At 39.0% G+C, this 15,616-nt stretch overlaps 1 protein-coding gene and 1 non-coding gene across 4 annotated transcripts in view; both read right to left on the bottom strand.

Moving 5' to 3' along the window:
• Positions 1-2,126, bottom strand: part of LOC146547380 (SH3 domain-binding protein 4-A-like) — a 51,079-nt gene extending 48,953 nt beyond the window's left edge. Inside the window, exons 1-2 of one of the 3 annotated variants that reach the window (XM_085264740.1) lie at positions 1,819-2,126; positions 1,333-1,471 (exon numbers count right to left, since the gene is read on the bottom strand). The gene's annotated coding sequence lies outside the window, so the exon portion shown is untranslated. The remainder of the gene's footprint in view (positions 1-1,332; positions 1,472-1,818) is intronic. The other 2 variants (XM_085264739.1, XM_085264738.1) reach the window with 2 other exon arrangements.
• Positions 2,127-15,322: 13,196 nt separating this feature from the next.
• Positions 15,323-15,395, bottom strand: trnar-ucu (transfer RNA arginine (anticodon UCU)). The gene has a single exon. It is a non-coding gene; the product is annotated as a tRNA-Arg (tRNA).
• Positions 15,396-15,616: the final 221 nt, after the last annotated feature.

Raw genomic sequence — 15,616 nt, 5'->3', positions numbered from 1 at the left:
ACCTGCTCATTTCTGCCCCGCAGAAATAAAGTAATAAATAAAAAAGCCTTCCTCTTGGCATGTGGTCAAGTACATTAGTCTGCAGAAATGCTCTGCCCTCAAATGCCGCCGTTCATCACCGGAGAAATTCATCCATAAAATATTACAATCGCCACTCTCTCGCCCCCTCGGGATGAATTTCCAGGTAAACGAGGCCCGCTAAGTGCTCAGTTTTAGTGTCACTTCCTCCTCCGCGCTGAAGGAGGTTCTTCAGCAAACGGCTGTTTAAGAAGAAGTGGCACTTTGCACACGTCAACCGGTCAGCTTCGGGGCGGCAAATCGCTTAAATTTGTGTTTTGATTGCTATAACTCACTTCCGATGTCTCGATTTCCAGCAGGAAAACAGCCAAGCGGTGCTTTACAAAGCATTAAGAGTTGAGTGATGGGGAAAAGTTATTATTCAGGGAAAATGCAAAAGGAGCTAATGGTGATATTAGCAGCATTTATAATTCCATGAAGGAGTTTAGCTCATTTTAAAGTGATAATAGAGGATGTGCTAATGTGACAGAGCTCCATTTTTAAAAGGAAGGAGATAATGAGAATATAATTGGTTGCTTTTGGACTTTTTTCCTCACCAACCCGAAGAGCTTCAGGTGTAAAAACGCGATTATCTAACTTCAAGGCAGCAACCCGTTCCACGAGGTCATGATGACCAATTTGCAGACTATAAAAACTAAGTATGCCATGTTTTATGGTGTGGGAAGCATGAACGTGATGTCAGTTTAATTGTGATTGGTTCGTGTGGCAAGGTGTGTTAACTGAGATTCAGTGGAGGAGGCTCGGAAGAGGAGGAAAATGAGAGGGAGGAAAAGACAGGAAATAATGAAGGAAAGGGAAAGGACAGAGGAGGAGGATACAAAGGGGGAGTGAAGGTTTATAAGACAGAGGTGAATAAAAGGACAAAAGAGGATAGGGAGGAGAAGAGAAAGAGGACTTGAGGGAGTAAAGAGATGGATCAAGAGTAGGCAGTCAAAATCAAGTGGGAGAAGAGAGCAGGGAAAAAGGATGCAGCAGGGCTGGGAAGGAACAGGAGGGGGAGAATACCAGAGGGAAAAGAAAGGGGGAAAAGGGAGAATGCAGCAAGAGAAGAGTCAGGGAAAAAGTGCAAAAGGAGGAAGATGTGTCAGGAGGATGCTGAGGCAAAAAGAGAGGAGGAGGACAAGCAGATGAAGAGGAATAGGTGAAAACAGGACAAAAGGTCTCTTGCAGAAGTGTTTAACATGGAAAACACTCCTGTTAAACCTTGAAGCTGAGAGGGAGAGGATTTTGAGCTTATCAGATGACCTTACTTACAGGGCTAAAGAGGTGCTGGAGAGGGCCGTGCACGCGCATAACAGCGTGTGCACGCGTGACAATAAGCTCTAATCGCCAAATTGCCATTTCCAGTCACTTTTTACTGTGCTGCTGCTGAACTTCTCCTTTTGAACCACCGCTTTAAAGACAGTATATAAAATAATAAGACAAAAAGGTCACGAAGGAAAACATGAAAATGTTGGAGGAAATAAAATAACAATATACACTATACACCATTAAAACAACTTATCAGAGAAAATGCTATTAAATATTAGTAAAACACTATAGAAAGTCATTATGGGGGATAAAAAGTCAGTGTGAAGCAGCGCAACTGAATAAATATATATAACGTGTATCATCATGTGAGTAAAGCCGAATTTGTCTCCATGCACAGTTCTGCTGAGGTAGCCACTAAACTGAGCGGTTAAGTACTTTGAAACAGAGTCAGAGGCTGTAATTCTAAAATTGGTTGTAATGTGAACTGACCTCCCGGCTGGCTGGAATTCCCGTGCGCTCAGAGAACGGTCCGAGTGAAGGTGAAGAGTGGAGCTGATGGAGAGCCGCGCGACGGTTCTTCTTCTGCTTTTCCCCCTTTTTTCCAGCGACATTTGCCTTAAAAAAAAAACAATTTTTTGTTTGTATAAACGGTAAATTAGTGAGAAGAAAAAGTAAGAGCTTGTTTCTAGTCCGAGAAGTTTTTAACGATTACAGGCGATCTCAACTCCCTTGAACCGTCCGTCTCTGCTCCGCTCTGCCGGAGGACTGGGGACAGACGCTGGAGAGGAGTGGTGACGTCAGGACGAGGGGCGGGGCCATAACACATGCACATACATGCGCACATTGGATGGCTACACTAAAGTAATCTATTACTTTACTGAAGCAGTCTTATGAAAATTGTTTTCGTCTGATTTGTCACATATTCAAACAGAAATGTAAAGTTCACAACTAAAATGAAATTAAAAATGGAATAAAAAATACAAGGTAAAAGTTTGAAACAAAAATTAAGAAATTGAATTAAAAAATAGATTATGAAAATAACAACTGTCAAACAATAGTAGAAGAAATAGAATAAAGTAATCAAAGTATCAATAATAGTTAAAAATAAAAAAAAGTAAAATAATAAAATACAAAGTAAAAACTTAAATATAATGGAAAAATCTTAAATAAAAGCTAATATTTATAAATAATTATAAATTATAAACTATAAACTACAAATAAATATTACATTTAGAAATTAAAAAAGTAAATATTATTAAATAAAAAGTTACATTTAACTTTAAAGTTAGAATGTGCAGAGTGTATACTAAACATAAAATGAAATTAATCAAAATTAGGCAAAAGTAAAAAATTAAGAGGTAAAAAGGAACAAAACACATAAATTATTAGATAAAATGAATCAAAAGAAAAAGAGGCAAATTTGTGATAATAAAACCTTCAAAAAGCTTAAATGTAGTAAAATGAATTCTAAATTGTAAAAAATAGAAGATAAACAGAACTGATGAAGAGAAATAATAAAGCACAAAAAAAATAAAACATAATATGTTTTAAAAAATAATAAATAAAAAGTTTATCTTATTAAACAGAAATTCCAAAGAAAATGCAAAAAAGAAAATTAGTAATAAAATGAATAAAATTTAAAAAAAAATTTAAAAAAAAGTATAATAAATATAATCATGAAATGAATCAGAATTATTAAATATAAATATATAAATAAATGTGGCATGCCACTTGACTAACCCTTACCATGTCCATGATACATGTGACATAAAAGGAAGCCAAGTTTCATCTATTTAGTTCCAACACATGTTTCAATTTTCAGTAAACAAAATGAACCTGTTGTTATTTCCATAAATAGAGAATAAAATGTCAATAAACACAATAAAACTGTCCCAGGAGTCAGTAATGATCAGCACTGACTGAGGCTGTCTATAAATAAAGCTGATGGCTTAATGACTCATAGAGCAGGATGGTCCTCTGCTAATGAGCCGCGATTCATAGATGGTTTGGTGACTGAATATTGTAAGCGAGCTAAAATCCCTCTGTGGCTGCTGGGGTCTGGGTGACATTGCGATCAACATTCAGAAAAGTCAGAAAAAAATGAACTGTGCTTTAGTTAGTTCAGAATAAATGCTATATAGTGATATAGCATTTATTCTGTATCCCAAACCTCAGTAGTTGAGATACTGTCAGCTAGTCAGCCAGCAAGCAAATTAACCAGTCATAAATTAAACTATTCCAAAGCCCACTGACTGACTACTTTTAAGACTAAGTCCACCATCACACACAAAAGATCAAATCAAACACCTTTACCAGTCTGAATATAAAGTGGACTGAGGAAAAAAACACAAAAAGATCTGACTTTGATCAAAAAGCTGAGCAAACTGGACTCTCAGAGCTCTTTATGAACAGAGGAGATGAGTGGAAGAGATAAACGCCCACATGCTGCAGTGAGGTATCCTGTTGCCTCTCTGCTCCCCCTGCAGTCATGCCTGAGGGAGCTTTTAAAGGCAGCACCCAAAGTCTCCAACAAGCCCGCTAATTAGATCAACAGCTGGAGAAGGAGAAAGGGAGGAAATTAAAATGCAATGCCCCAATTAATCTCAGAAAAAAACCCCATCAGATTTGTATCCACTGCCTTCAGTTTATCACTCAAACCTCAAAGCGTCATATTTGTACCTTTGCACGCCATGCTAATTGTGTGAATCCATTTCACATGTGAACACGAAGATAGGATGAATCATTACGTTTTATTCACGAGTTCTTTATCTTATTCAGTTCTCGCATTCACGTCTTATTTCACAGTTTGGTCACATCCCCCCAAAAAAGAAAAAGAAACAACCGGCAGGACTTTAGAAAGCATCGCTCTGTGCATGATGAATGCTGCAGCAGCTTCAGAAACATGAAAGCGCTGTGATTTATCTGACCAAACATCGCATGCTTTCTCACTCTGCTCTGTCAGGGGCCGACGGGGGTGCGATGGATATCTGTAAGGCGAGCTATGAAGTGACTGGAGATCAATGCAATGCTGATATCCATAAAGCGGGCTGAAGTCACCTTGGACCCTCACATTTCAAAAAGCATTTCTAAAAAACATTTTCAGTGTCTCAGACTGTGAATAACTGCAGTTAAATCATACAGGCTGAAGTTTTCATTTTTTTCCACATGACAAAACACATGATGCACTACAGGAAACTGAATCTGAACTGTTTTTTGAACAATGAATTATTCACATTTATCTTTGTTTGTGTGTGTGTGTTTTCTTTTTTATTTAAATGTATGCTCCAAAAGATTTAGAAAGTGAGAAATTTGCATTGAAAGATGACCTTGAATTTAGAGTTATGTTTCTGTTTTGTTTCTTTTTATGTACTAGTTTTGACATTGACCAGGCAAACTTTCTCCATGTGCATCACCTTGGGAAACACTTTAAATGGCGGCACAGATCTATCTATTTCAAAGCAAACACACTTTAGCTATTTACATGGAATAAATCAGATCGACATTGATCTTATTTTGGTTGCTTGTTTCTTTTGGGTCCTAACATACATAGAAGTTGAACTACACAGAGTTTTTGTACAGTAAGAGATGTTGGATTGGATTCCTAAGATTTTTGCAGTGACTTGGACAAACTCCTTGGCCAATCATAGCTTTTGGTGTTTCATTGAATTGCATGTCATCAAGGAAGCACCAAGGACCATCCATCCAATCAATACCAATACCAATCAAAGCTTTATTCGTCACATGCAGGTTGCCCTGCAGTGAAATGGGACCCCCCCCCCCCTTACACATATAGCACAAACATTACATGGGGATACAGGTCGGAGATTGGTAGAATCAGAGAAAAAACATTGAAATGTACACTACAATGGGGAAAGTACAAGAGGAAAAAAAGAGACCCCTACTCATGCTATGCTTCCATGGTAGGACAGCATGAGAACAGGCCATGTGGTGGTAATGGAGCTTGTTCGAGCAAGAGGGGAGAGGGTACACCCTGCAGACAGTCTCTGTTGCAGGGCTAAGACAAAGAGAGAGAGAGACAGCAACTATTCAGACCTATGGCCGTTTTACCAACATGCATGTGCTGTAACTCATCGCTGTAAAAATCACATGGTGTTGGTTGTATATTCTTTGCAAGTTCTTTTAACAGCAATTTATTCTGGGAGCCCACATCAGCTAATTAGATCAAATGTACTATAGTGTAAATGTCAAATTTACCAATGCATTGTAGGATTTCAGCTAACTAGAAGTGTTTCGTGCAATTGGCAGTCATCTCTTAGATATGATGAAGTATTTTTCTTCACAAAAGAAACTACACAAATTACTGGTTATATAGAGGAAAATTGCACTATTACTGTAAAAATACTGTAAAAATAAAAACAACATCATGAGATTTTTACAGTATTTTCCTGGGGAAAAATTACAGTAGAAAAACTTTAAAAAATAAATGATAGTAATTTGCTTCACTTAAGTAGAAGCCTCTACCAATAAAACGCCTTAATCTGGGTTTGAATACAGACTGGGACCTTTCTGTGTGGAATTCTGTGTTCTCCCTGTGTCTATCTGGGTTCTCTCCGGGTACTGCGGCTTCCTGCTATCATCCAAACCATTCACGTTAGGTCAAATGGTGATTTTAAATTGGTTGTAGATCTTAATGATTTTCTGTCTCTCTGTTTTAGCCCTGTGATAGACTTTTGACCTGCCCAAGGTATATGTCGCTTCTCACCCTGTGAAAACTGGAAGATGCTCTGGGGAACTCCAGGTCTCAAGGGCCAGTTTCCTGCAGGTTTTACATATAACCATGGGTCAACACACCTGAATCAAATGATTAGTTCATTACCAGGCCTCTGGAGAACCTCAAGATATGTTGGCTGTATCCCAATTCAGGGTCTTCAGCCTTAAAGTACGCAGCCTCAACGATCCTCAAGGGCCGCGTACTTAAAGACCGCTAAGGCTGGAAGTGCGAGGCTTGTGAAATGGGACGGTCTAGCCTCCGTTGCGCTGCAAAGGTTGCCTAGCAACCATGATACTAACAGCTGGAAACGTGTCATACAGCTTTGTTTGACAGAAATGAAGGAGAAAATCTTTTGTTCATTTGTTTGTTTGTTTCTACATGAGCTTTGATCATTCTCTGTAAGATTAAGCTCAGCTATTGAACGGCGTATATTTTAAAGTAAAGGCTTTAAAACCAAGTTAGTACAAACGTCACTAATGTCACATAACTTTGCCGACATGTGGCCAACAGTAATGTTTTAATGTTCTTCGTTATTAAACATTTGCACATAAATAAGTGACATAATATTCAGTATTTAAAGTTTACTCTTCGGGCGCCCCTCATCCGCCGTTTTTTTTCGGCAAAATTATCCACACCCACCGCCGCGCTATGCATTCTGGGATATGTTGGGCCATGAAGTCTACACCGCCACGTTCTTAAAATTCAGGGGAATTAAGGACGCATTTGAGGGCCGCATTTCGAGCAGCCTTCGAATTGGGACAGCCTTCGTCGCGTCGCGGTGACGTAATCGGCCTTAAAATGCGGCCTTTAAGGCTGCAGACCCTGAATTGGGACACAGCCGTTGAGGAGGTAATTTAGCCATTTAAATCAGCTGTGTTGGTTCAAGGACACATCTAAAACCTGCAGGGACACCGGCCCTCGAGGCCTGGAGTTGCCCACTCCTGATCTAAATCCTGCAGGACACCAGCTCTTGAGGCCTGGAGTTCCCCACCCTTGCACTAGAGGATCCGTGACCCTGAACTGGATAAGAATAGATGGATGGATGGATGGATGGATGGATGGATGGATGGATGGATGGATGGGTGGGTGGGTGGATGGATAATCTACCTTTGCAATCATTGTAGTCATGACTAGAAGCAAATTTTTCCAGCAGGGATGTTAAATATAGATAAAGGTAAAACTCCTCAGCAAAAATAAAAAGCAAAACAAAAAACAACAGGCAACCATGAGGTCTGCTGATGTCTATTGTTTAATTTGTATAAATATATTGCAGCAGGGTAAATATTTCTCTTGAAGATTATTTTCTGTCTTGGGAGGCAGTAAAAGCACCTCATGTTTTTCTGCAAAGGTTGCTGATTGCAGTGCAAGATATTATTTAATGGAATTTTAAAAGCGCAGTTTGTTTTGCACATTTCAAGAACATTAAAGGCAAAAATTAAACACTGAGGGTTTTTTTTCCCACACAGGAGACGACCCCTGAGAAATCTGGCCCTGAACGCTGGGAGTTGCATGAAGAGGTAAATGTTTTCTGGACACGACACGCTCAGAGCAGCCGTTGCTGCCCTGTAGTTCAGCACTTATTAGAGACCGAGGCTGGATTGGACGCGTCTATTCATGTGGGTTGAATGGGAACTGTGGGACGTGAAAAGGAGGCTTCTATTCATGGCTTTATCGAGGAGCTTCACTATCAGCATGGCTCACTTTGCATCAGAATAACTGAGCGTTTGCTTGTCAGCCAGGTTGGTTATGGGAAGGAACACCAGGAATTTGGTTTTTTCACATGCCACATGCAAAAACAGGAATGCCTGGAGAAAATGTAGTAAGCAGGAGCTTAAAGTAGAAAAAGAAAAGGCAGCAGAGCTTCTCTTAAGATTAGTTGTGTTCCCAAATAGTCAGAGATGTTGTAATTCTGTATGTATAAATATAGAAAAATAGTTTGTTTTTTTTAATTACTGAAAATTTTTAAAATGTAAAATGGACTGGTTCTTATATAGCTGGTTCTTTCCTACTCTGAGCACTCAAAGCACTTTATACATTCAAGCCAGCACTTTTTTTTCTACATGCTTCCTATCTAACATTCAAATTCATTCATACTCTGATGGATGAAAAAATACTACAACATTAGAATCATAGGGAAATATACCTAGCTAATTTTATGAATGAATGAGCATATATAGGGTCATGAAAATGAATGGACTGTGGAAAACCCCTGGACACAGGCTTACTTTTCCCACAGCATGACAAATAACAATCACTGAATTAGTGATTAAATCAAGCTACAGAAGCTCGTGGAAAAGAGTACATGCAAGATGTTGTTCCACGACTTTAGCTCTCTTTAATGGACATCCAGCTAAAATATTTTTTTTGCATTTCCTTTACGCAATTACATAATTGCTAAGTTCAACATCTATGAACTGCATTGGACTTGGTGGTCGGGGTCGATGGAGGGCTCACAGAACCAAGCTCCTGCTTCTGTTTTAGGCAGCAAGCACTGCTTTGGTTATTGTAACGAAGTCTTGTGGTTTGGTTAAATGTAAATGGAGTGTCTGGACTCACTTTGTGTCGGTTCACTAATATGACTCAACAGTTCCCGGTGCGCGAATAAACTACATAATAAACATAAAACCACAAAACAGTCTGCGGTGGATGTTTATTTGTTATTTAGGTAGTTAATAAGCAGGGTTTATCAGTTGTTATAAAAAAATTTAATCTTAGTGCTTTTGCACTGCAGGTCATTTTGGTACAAAACTAATGAATTTGTGACTTTCCATCATGGACATTGAAATATCCAGTCTTATTCCTTGAGAATAAGATAGAGAAATTAATGTATTTGGTATTTGGTGATTAGACTCTGATGACCCTTTTTAGCTAAATGGAACCAGATAGGATTTAGGACAGCCCCCCCAGAATCTAGACACTAAAGATGTAGCTCTGACTGAGGTGTCTGTGAGGTGGAGATGGGGAGGAGGTGGGTTGCACAAAGGAGAGTCTGAAAGGGAGAGAGACCACAGATTTAAACGATGCAAAGTGGAGGCTGATTTGTCCAAAGAAGGCAGGCAAGAAGATAGTTGGACTAGAGTTATGATGACAGTATTGAGATTGACAGCGTGAGGAAAAGGTAGTGAGGAAGAGAACAGAAAAACAGGCAGATGACTGATTACTGGTTTTCTTTTTTGAACTTGCACATTAGCTACATTTTAGCTACGTTTTAGCTACGTTTTAGCTCGTGGCCGGAGTCACGTCTTTGTGTTCCTCACTTCCTCTCTTAGCTCTCCACTGTGTGTTGGCTGGGTTTCCTCATATTGTGCAGATCTCTGTGCTCCCTACAATTATACTCAGATCTCTGAATGGAAAAGACTCAACATCTCTTGGAGGAGATCTTGGTTGATAGATTGGTCTGCAAAATTCACAGTTTTTATATGAAATATTCAATCCCAACTAATTTCCCTTCATGATAAAGTTAACTATTGCCATTTGAAAAAATAAGGTCAGTTAAGCTTCCTTGTTTAGTTTGTAGAAGTTGTTTAATTATTCCTGAGAGGAGGCGATAGTAGACACATGGTACAATAAAGACAAAGTAAACTCTATTATCTATGCAAACAGATGCCTTGTAAATGCACTGGAATTCTTTACAGCTGTATAAAACTTTTTGCAGAGACATCAAGATAATTCATCTTCCGGCTGTCTTCGTTCTATTACGTTCCCTTCCTTTCTTCTTTTTCACAACCCATTTCTGTTTCTCTTGCTTCCAGCTGTCCGTTTACGATGACTCCACACTTGAGGCTGCACAACCTGTTCACAGGAAATTACTTATTCATCATTTCCTCCGTTGAAGCTATGGAAAGGCCGTGGATTAAAGGCCTGTATCTTCAGGCAAACACACAAATACACACCTGAAATGTGGATGTAGCTTCTTCTGTCCTTAGGCAGCATTTTTCAGGATTTACTAATAATTCCTCGGTAGTAAATTTGCATTTAAGCAAACCATAAAGCATTTCAACAATCCCTTTGAGGTTTGGACACTACCCAGATTTGGAAACCCCTCCTCCCCCCACAAATATCTATTGTTTTTCAGTTTTTTTAAGTGCTCCTGCTTTTGATCCAATTGCAAACTGAAAGCTCCATCTGCAATTTTAAATACAGACAAAACCCACTCTGTCAACATGATGAAATGATGCCACGTTGAAAGGGAAGCCTTTGAATCTTTAAATCCACAAATCCCTGGTTAGTAAATGATTACCATTTCTCTCCCTAGATCCTCTGCATCAACCACGTTTCACATTTTGTGGTGCTGTTATGCAGAGGAACTTACAAAGAGAGCGAGCAGGAAGGGATTTGGATTTTCGCTCAAGGACACTCAGTCAAGATGCAACATGAGCAACAGAGGGTAATGATGTTTTTCCCACATAAATGGATGCATACTCCTTTGGCAGCAGCTTCAAGAGATGCAGATTCATCTCGGAAAATGAAAATGAGGGATGGCTGTTATTGAATGTGTCAGATCATTTGCAGCTTGCTCAGTTCAAGCTAAAGCTCACCATTCATTTTGAAGCATCCCCTGTAAATAGATAGAATAACCTTGTAAATGCCCATTTATAAGAGAGAGCTATGTTTAAGTATTTGTTTGACAGATTTATCAATGTTCCTGCAGTCGAGTTAAGATTCAGATTAATTCCTGTTTGTTTCATTTAAAGGTTAAGAGGCTGTAAGAAAGGCTTGCTAAAGTTGTTTGGGCTCAAGAAACACCTTTCTTCATATCAGCTGACCGACAAAATAACACTAGCAGATTTCTGTAAAACCGAAGAAAATGTGTCTATTTTGATATTTTAAAGTTTAAATAGGTCTGAATAGAGTCCATGTGTGATGAGGTTTACACAGACTGTGGCTCAGACTGGTGAGGTGCTATTTATGCTTTATAAACAACCTTTTCAATGTTTCAAGGATAAAAACTGTTCCTGTCTTTCATTTTAATCAATTCATTAGGTGCTGCTGATTATTTGGACGCTAAATCAACCTTTACATGTCCTATCACTTTAGCTCAGAAAGGCCATAACTTTATAAGTACATGCACTTACACTAGACGTATTTCCTACTTTCTTTTTCCTTTGCCAGTGCTACATGTTCCTAACAAGTTCCAATAAATCCATTTATTTTTGTAATCTAATCTTAAAGACTGAATCTCGTCACAGAGAGTAAGGACTGCATGGATATAACTGATTCCATTAATAGAAAAATACTTTCATATTGACTACTTGTGTTATATGCTTACTCTAGAGTTACATGAAATATAACTATATTATAAGTATATAAGTACATTAAAGTATATTAAAGTATATTAAAAAAACATATACTTACATTAGCATAGTAAAGTTGGAGGATGAATACTAACTTTTCCCAACTGCAATAAAAGTTAACATGAGGGTTCCCAATGGTCGGGGACACATGCAATTGCATGGCAGGAACAAGATGCTGAAAACAAACATAACTTCAGTGAGGAGAACACCTGAGATAATCCATCCCCGACATGAGGTTAGTCATTAATATACTGTATATATAGTGTATATGTAGTAAAATATACTATTTTTAGGGGCTTGTTCAAATCAAAGCATTAAACATGTTAAAAAGGCAACAGCCTTAATGAACACAGTGTAATTTGGAACCGGATGCACGGTTTATATGTCATCACTTAACAAGTGGATAGTCAATGAACCTCGTTATATAACTGCTAACATTTTAGATTTATTTGTTAAATTAATCTTGGTTGATTCAGGAGTTCATTCCAAGTGTTGAATATGCATTTCATAGTTTTTCACTGGAACTCTCACATGTTGGTGCAAAATGAAGGAAAGTCCGGAGAAGAAACCTAAAATTGATGATGACAGAATTATCTCCATGATTGAGAACTTCCCATCTAACCAAGCCACTCTGGACGAGAAAAGAGTATCATTGCCAAGGTCTACAAGAGATGGCTTCATGAATAGAAATATAGAGGGTTAATAGCAACTGAAGGCAGCTGTGGTAAAGGAATGGATGAGGATCTAAAGAGAGGTGTGGTGATGTTCATGGGTTCTCGACTTCAGGCAATCAAGGACTTAATCCAAGTATTAAAAACAGTTACCCATCTATTCAGATCAAAATAATAACCCAGCAAATATTTCTGCTTTTAGCTTTCAAAGATGAAATACATGTTTAACTTAATACAGACATAAAACTCTCTTTACCAGCAGCCGCCAAATGAAGTTTCAAATTGATTTGTGAGTCTTTATGTGAAGATTCTGGGCTGAAAAATGTCAAAGGGAAAATGACTGCAGCTTTAAAGATTGCATTTCTTTTTAAAAGGTAATATTTGTCTTCGACTGTGTGCTCCTCTGCGGTCTGAGGCGCTTACCTCAGTGCAAAAGCAGACACTTTACAGCTGGGGGCTAAATCTCATGTGGGGCTTCACTCTGCGATCAATCAGAGCTCGGCCAGAGAGTCCACCTCGGTAATGTAAATCAGCACTATAGAGCTGGACCCGCTCACATCTCCTCTCTGTGGGGCCTCCTTTGTAAACTCATTATCTCCGAAACCTCAGCGGTGTCCACTTGAGTTCAACACCAATTACCCACAACCCTCTCTGTCCACAGGCTTCCCATGGCAACCAAAGCTTTCCAACTGTATCACTTGAGAGTTTAAGAGGCTGGGAAGAAGTAAAGATAAAAGAGTTAATGGGGGAGTGATGAGCTCCTAATTGTAATCCATAATTTATGTTCATAACCACACAGTTCTTTACTCCATTAGTGTAAGGTGGGAATTAATCTGAGTCAGCCAAGCTTATGAGTCAGTTAATTTTAGATCAATTCAGCCGTTCAAACTGCACAGAAAGTAAATGTGATTTGAAGGCTTCAGTACCTGATAGTTTCCAGCTGAACGTGAGACAGGAACGTACGTCAGTGACCTCTGTTGGTTTCAGCACCTGTGACATTTTAATTCTGTTGATATTGTGCAGGTATAAATCACAGCTGGCATTAAAATCCTGTTTGTACGCGTCCGCAGCAGATGTTTGAACTTGTTTCTGTAAATATCACTGACTACGTTAAAATGCCACGGATGCATTAAGGACAAGAGGCCCCGTGGATGTTGATTTACATGTTGGCACCTGATTTGAACGCTGCTCAGCATATGCCGAGAAAGTTTTCCAAACCATGAGCTACCCTGACAAAGTCCGAGAAGTTGATAAAGGTCATGAAATTTAATGTTCACATGAAATAATGCTTCTACCTTGGAAGAGTGACAAAGGTATTCAAGTCACTTGGGATCAAATCGTATGCTAGAGCAGGTTTGGATGGTTCACAGTTTAAAATGACCCTTTTAAAAAAATCTTATACTGGGCCTTTACCCTCAGTCATCAGTCATCTACTGTCTATTTAAAGTCATTGTAGCTCCTCCCCCTACAAACCCACACGTCCCTGAAGCCAACTTTCTTCTGATTGGTTGCATCTCTAAAGGTTGGAACACTAAGTGGGTGTGGCTTCTGTGCTCGGAGCCAGAGCTTCTGTGCGTGAGATCATCATGTAATCAACATCTGCTCTCACACTACAATGTTAGTTCAGTCAGGCTGTGAAGTCCAGCTCAAGACAGTCGTGGCAGATCATCTTATCTGAAAGCTCCACTGACACCCTTCTACACATCCAATGTGCAGGTCTAATTTAAGACTGGTTATTTAGGCTGCTTTAGTCTCCCCATGATTGCTGCTGCCTCTGCAAGCCACTTTGCAACCCATTAATAGGAATGAATGTTGACTGTAGTGGTCCAGACTAAAATTAATTCATTTGTAGTTGAGGAAATTTTGCAACATGTTCCTCACTAACAATATCACGGAACAATGAAAACAGTATTTAAAATCATTTACAGTAAAAAGAACAAAAACAAAACACTAAAATATGGTACAATTGTTTTTCTCAATGATATGAATGAGTGTCTACAAGCATCTCCCTGTTACCCCAGAAGAGCTAAATTGCCTGTCAAACCATCCCTTTTCAGATTTATGAACTTAAAAAGTGGAAAGAGATGCTGTTATGAAAGAGGCGGAGGGTCAAAACAGAGAGAAGAAGATTCATGGATTACCCGGATTAGTACGAACATGGTTTAAATCCCAGTGACAGTCCGACTTGAAAGCTGTCAGTTGGTGACTCAGCAGTGGGAGTTTGATGCAGTAGAAGAGCTGACTTTAACAACGTGACTGCAGAAAGGGCACAAACTAATCACAAAAGAAGCCAAGAAGGAGCTAATAAACACTCAAAAGTTCCTGAACCACATTAAAACTGTGAGTTAAATGAACTCTTACGACTTCTGCAAACTTTATTAATTAACTGGATTAATTTGAACAAATTGTTTAGATGGTGTCAGTTTAAAAAAAAAAAGCTGCTTACTTATGTTGGTGATACCAAAATTTAATACATATTTGTCAGTGGTACTGGCACTTTGGATTTAATCAGTTTTTTGCTAAGTTCTTCTCTTCAAGTTCTATTGTAATTCATGCCATCATCAAAACATCTCATTTAGTCTGGGTGACCAAAGTATTCTGAAAGTTTGAGTTTTCATTGAACAACACGATGGTGGTGCCAAAGCCAACTTCAGTGTTTTGATGTGACACGAAAAAACATTGTCCAGTCTGCTCCAACCTCTATTTGATAACAGTCCTGGTCTGAAGACATCTAAATGCCAATATTAAATTATAGGATCACAGAGTGACAAATGGTGGTATAGCAATGTTTGACTGAAACTGATGTCATTCTACACTTCAAAGTAAAAGTTTTGCCTTACCATTGAAACCAACACATTTGAAAAGCTGCAGCTTTTAAACTGAAGGCGAATGGTTTCCATTTCTGGTTTTGTTTGCCTCCATCATAGCTTCACAATTGTTTAGCAAGTGATCGGTAAGAGTTTGCAAAAACTTGGTGCTTTCTGTAGAAACTACAGTCAACTGTGACCCACTCTGCTAGTGACCGAATCACTTGCAAGGATGTTTTTGGTGCAGCACTATATGTTTCTTTGTAACTAGTTTCAAATATCCACAGCAAGCAACTTTCTACAACTACTTTCACAACCAGCACCTGAAAACACATTTGTCACCAACCAGATTCTAGACCTGTGCGAACTCCTCACATACTGGAGCAGTGCTTTAAAGCTAGCTGGACAAGCTGAAATTTAAACTCTTAACCTGCAATTACAAGTGGCTATCTAAAAGATCTAACAGATAGTGGCTGTAATGCATTGGGACACCCCAGGTGGGACTCGAACCCACAATCCCTGGCTTAGAAGGCCAGTGCCTTATCCATTAGGCCACTGAGGCTGCGTTTGAGCAGTTCTCTGTTTTCACCGGCCATGTCCATTCCTTTATGACCACAGTGTACCAATATCTGATGGCATTATCTGATGGCTGCTTGCAGCAGGATAACTCACCATGTCATCTCAAACTGGTTTCTTCAACATGGCAAAGAGTTCACTGTACTCAAATGGCCTCCACAGTCACCAGATCTCAATCCAATAGAGCACCTCTAGGATTTGGTGGAA

The sequence above is a fragment of the Mchenga conophoros genome, linkage group LG23, assembly GCF_057382185.1.
Source record: "Mchenga conophoros isolate Kocher_MC1m ecotype Shallow Benthic linkage group LG23, M_conophoros_male_GT1.1, whole genome shotgun sequence".
Lineage (NCBI taxonomy): Eukaryota > Metazoa > Chordata > Actinopteri > Cichliformes > Cichlidae > Mchenga > Mchenga conophoros.
Note: the sequence above shows the minus strand (reverse complement) of the source record. Positions and strands in the feature narration are given on the sequence as shown.